This window comes from Dipodomys merriami, unplaced genomic scaffold, assembly GCF_024711535.1.
Source record: "Dipodomys merriami isolate MVZ:Mamm:240054 unplaced genomic scaffold, mDipMer1.0.p SCAF_1292, whole genome shotgun sequence".
NCBI lineage: Eukaryota > Metazoa > Chordata > Mammalia > Rodentia > Heteromyidae > Dipodomys > Dipodomys merriami.
Window position 1 is genome coordinate 34,244 of NW_027202596.1, and position 5,510 is coordinate 39,753.

Here is a 5,510-nt window from a genome sequence, read left to right on the forward strand (position 1 = left end):
GAGGTTGACAACTCATGGCTTCCTCTGTGACCAAAGATGGTCCAAGGAAATCCATGACCACTTTGAGTAAGAATTCTATTATTATTATATTATCTATCTATCTAATAGATATATCTATACATCTATTATCTATTATATTCCTTCTTTCATTCTTTCAACAATTATGGCTGAGGGGCATCTGCATAGGTCTCACAGCTCTCTTGGCCCATTGGCCATGCTGCCGCCCAGGGTCTCTGCCCAGCTATCTCCACCCAGAGAATCTCATCAGAATCTTATCCGTATCTCCATTCTTGAGTTGTTCTCAGCCAGATGCCCTCTGCCCTCCAGCCTCATCTGTGTTATATTGAAATTCATTTGTAAGATCCAGATTGGACATATTTTGAGAGGTCAGATTAGGAGTCTTTATTAGAGTGTTCATTATTAGTCAGTAACTGCAGGCAGATACATGTCCTCAGAAAACTTGCAGCCTTGAATGCACTTTGTACCATCAGGAAACTGAGCCATGAGGATAATGAAGAACAGAAAAGCAATGTCCAACTCCAGTGAAAAGCCCAAGTGAGATGCCATGGTGATCTGAGGAGACGCAGGAAACATGAAGCATGGTGAAAAATGGTGCGTGTAATTGTTGGGGCCTAAATAGGGTCAAGATAAGGGTCACAGGAAGCTCAAGATTCAAGTTCAAGACACAGGACTGGGATGAAACTATTGTCCAAGTTCCTCTAGGAACTCAGGCACACACATCACATGGGGGTGGGACTTCCTTCTTCTAGGAACTCAGGCATGCACATCATCTGGGGGTGAGATTTCCTTTCCTCTGGGGATTCAAGCAGAGCCATCACCTGGAGGTGGCCTCTAACTTCATCCAACAAGAAGGCAAGATAGTGCCAGGTAGATCCAGTATCTTCATTTCACCTGCTTATACAGACGCTTCTGATTCAAAATTACAAATCCCCATGTCTCATACCCTACTGTATTTAAACCCTGATCCGCCTGTGCCTCCAGGCTGATGCTCCTCTCCAGCAATGATTAACTCCTAACCCCATCTATAGGAGGTATCTGCCTTCTTCTTTCCTTTTGTCTCCTTGATCTTTCCTAACAAAGTAGGGCTAGCTATATCTCTTGTTTACATTAATTTATTCCATTGTAATTATGGAGGTGATGCCCAGAGCAATTCCCATGACCTGAGTCAGGTAAGAATACATTTCCTAACTTAACCAAAGAAGTGAAGGACCTCTATGATGAAAACATGAAAAACTTGAAAAAGGATATCAAAACAGAACTTAGAAAATGGCAAAAAAAAAAAAAATCCCATGCTCCTGTATTGGAAAGATCAACATCATGAAAATGGCAATACATCCCAAGGCTATCTAAAAATTCAATATGATACCTATCAAAATTCCAACCTCATTCTTTAAGGAAATAGAAGAGGCAATCCAAAAATTCAGATGGAACAATAAAAGACCCCAAATAGCAAAAACGCTCCTCAACAGAAAGAACACTGATGGTGGAATATCAATACCAAATTTCAAACTCTAATATAAAGCAATAGAAATCACAAGAGCTTGGTACTGGCACAAGAACAGACCTCAGGACCAATGGAATAGAATTGAAAACCCAGAAATGAACCTACAGACCTATAGCCAACTAATCTTCGATAAGGGAGCTAAACAAATAGAGTGGAAGAAAGACAGCCTCTTCAGTAAATGGTGCTGCCAAAATTGGTTAACAAATTGTAGAAAAACAAAGCTAGATCCTTATATTTCACCCTGCACCAGAATCAACTCCAAATGGTTCAAAGACCTCGGGGTCAAAGCAGACACTCTGAAAACATTAAAGGATGGAATAGGAGAAACCCTGGGTCTCCTTGGCACAGGCCGAAATTTTCTTAATAGAGACCCAGAAACACAACGAATCAAAGAAAGGTTGGACAAATGGGATTGCATGAAGTTGCAGAGCTTCTGCATGGCAAAGAACATAGCTAGCAAGATCAATAGAAAGCCCACGGATTGGGAGATGATCTTCACTAGCCATACAATGGACAGGGGTCTCATATCTAAAATATACTTGGAAATCAAAAAATTAAATCCCCTAAAAACAAATCCTCAAAGAAACAACTGCCCAATAAATAAGTGGGCTAAAGACTTAAAGAGAAACTTCTCTGAAGGAGAAAGAAGGATGGCCAATAGACACATGAAGAAAAGTTCAACATCCCTAGTCATTAAAGAAATGCAAATCAAAACAACATTTAGATACCACCTCACCCCAGTTAGAATGGCAAAAATCAAGAACTCTAATAACAACAGATGCTACAGGGGATGTTGACAGAAGGGAACCTTACTGCATTGTTGGCAGGAGTGTAAACTTGTTCAACCATATTGTAAAGCAGTATGGAGGTTCCTGAAAAGACTTCACATAGAGCTCCCCTATGACCCAGCAATCCCACTTTTGGGCATTTACCCAAATGTTTATAAACAAGGCCACACTAAAGGTACCAGCACAACTATGTTTATTGCTGCATTATTTACTATACCTAAGATATGGAACCAACCCAGATGCCCCTCAGTAGATGAATGGATCAAGAAAATGTGGTATATATACACAATGGAATTCTATGCCTCCATCAGAAAGAATGACATTGTCTCCTTTGTTAGGAAATGCAAAAGCTTGGAAAAAATTATATTAATTGAAGCAAGCCAATCCCAAAGAAACATAGGTCCCATGGTTTCCCTTATTTGCAATATCTAGTATATCTCTTTGTTAAGCAGGAAAGGTCAGATAAGGTGATGTTAGGGAAATGAACCCTAAGATATGTATTCAAATTTTTTTTCTTTCATGCGATTGTTTCTAACGCATATATAAGATTATTTCTTTTTTGCTATATATGTCCCTCCCCCATAGTATAACCCCTACTTTCACTGTATTTGATGTCGGTATAATTTTTGGAGGGGAAGGGGAAAAACAAGTCGTTTAAATAAGGATACAGGTGGACCCGTTTCAATGAGATGTACAAGTCGTTATGTCGAAAATGAATTTTACAACTTTGGTGGGAGGGGTGGGGAGGATTGGGTGGGGGGTCGTGGGTAGGATGGGAAGGGATGGGAAAGGGAAACAAAGGAGGAGGCTACAATGCTTGAGAAGAAATATACTCATTATCTTACCCATGTAATTTTAAACCCTCTGTACAGTATTTCCACAATAAAAAATAAATAAAAATTAAAATAAAATAAAAGCATGCATTTCCTTTGGCACAGTGTTTTCTCTTCCCTCACTCTCTCCCTGTCCCTCCCTCCTGTCTCCACCAGAGAGTTGCAGACTTCAGCTATACGTGTGCTCTTGAGCTCCACTACTGCACTTAGTCACCCTTTTTCCCTTAAGTTCTGTGCTCTCCCGCTACCAACCCAAGGATATCCACGTGGATACACAATAAATGAGGAAAAGGACGCAGAATCACTCAAAAATAAAAACATAAATCTTTAAAAATAAAAGAAAAAAGAAGAGAGTTCTCTTGTTTCCATATCTGAGAATTTCTTTATATAGGAAGGGTATGTAGGTGTCTGTGTGGTCTCTTATTCTGTAATCAAAAATGGTGGCCTGAAATAAACATAGTTGTCCTGGCAGCTTTAGTGTGGTCTTGTTTGTTAACATTTGGGTAAATGCCCAAAAGTGGGATTGCTGGGTCATAGGGGAGCTATATGTGAAGTCTTTTGAGGAACCTCCATACTGCTTTCCAAAGTGGTTGAACAAGTTTACATTCCCACCAACAATGAAGTAAGGTTCCCTTCTGTCCACATCCCCTTCAGCATCTGTTGTTGTTAGAGTTCTTGATTTTTGCCATTCTAACTGGATTGAGGTATTAACTCAATGTTGTTTTGATTTGCATTTCTTTTATGGCTAGGGATGTTGAGCATTTCTTCATGCGTCTATAGGCCATCCTTCTTTCTTCTTCAGAGAAGTTTCTCTTTAAGTCTTTAGCCTACTTAATTACATTTCCCCATTTGTTAGGAAATGGAAATTTTTGGAAAAAATTATATTAAGTGAAGTAAGCCAGGCCCAAAGAAACATAGGTCCCATGGTTTCCCTTATTTGCAATATCTAGTATATGTATGAGTCAAGCGGAAAAAGTCCGATTATGTGATGTTAAGAAAATGAACCCTTAGATATGTATTATAATGTTTTTTCTTTAATGCATTTGTTTCTAACGCATTTATAAGATTATCTCTTTGTTCCTTTGTATGTCCCTTCCCGCAGTATAAACCCTGTTTTCACTATATTTGATGTCAGTATAACTTGTGGGGGAGATGGGGAAAAACAAGTCGTTTAAGGATACAGTTGGACCTGTTGCAGCAATGAGAAGTACAAGTTGTCATGTTCAAAAAGACCTTTACAACGTTGGTGCTGGGGGCGGGGGTGGATTGGGTGGGTGGGGGGGAGGCTGAGAAGGGATGTGAAGGGTAAACAAAGGAGGAGGCTGCAATGCTTGATAAGAAATGTACGCATTATCCTGCCCATGTAATGTAACCCCTCTGTATAGTATGTTCACAAAAAAAATTAAATTAAATTAAAGAAAATGGTGGCCTGTGGCTACACCTAAAGATCTCTCTGTCTGTTTGTCTGTCTATTTATCTATCCATCTATCAATCTATCTATCTATCTATCTATCTAATATAAATATACTTCATATTAACTAGATATACATATATGTATACACATATGTATATCTAGTAAATCAATTATATATATGAATATGTATTTATATATTCATATATGTATATGCATATATATTCATATGCATATGTATATATTCATTGACATCCTCATTCTCTCTGGCAATCCACTCTCTGTCATTTCACAGGGGTAATGACACCAGGATTCCAAATAGAAAACAAAACAAACCATACAAAATAAAACAAAAACACGAATACCTCTAACCCCTCCCCAAAACAAAACTACCAACAACACATTGTTTTCTTTCATGTATTTTGTTTTGTTTTCTATTTGGAATTCTGGTGTCATTTCTCCTGTGAAATGACCTGCAGATGCACAATGGATTGCCTGGGAGAATGAGCATTTGAATCAACAATAATATATATATATATATATATATATATTTATATATATATATGTGTGTGTGTGTGTGTGTGTGTGTGTGTGCACGTGTATATATATGTTAGATTTTCTAAATATGCATACATGTATATATATTTATCTAGTAAATATAGTTTATATATCAGGTAAGAAGTGATTTTGTGTATTTTTTAATAATAATTTCTTAAACAGAACTGCATCTGACAGAAGTCCTGAAATCTGTGATTTGTCATAGCCCCCACTGAGGTGGAATTCTGGAAATATGGATTTGGCACCCATCTCCTCCTGCAGTGACTGGAGATGGAAGGGACAGAGCTACTGCAGGCTTTGGCCCAGAATTCCACCTTTGTGCTTGCAATGCCAGTAGGAAGGTCACTCAGATCCACCTAATTTCCCCTGCATAACTAATCCCCTTGTCAAATGTA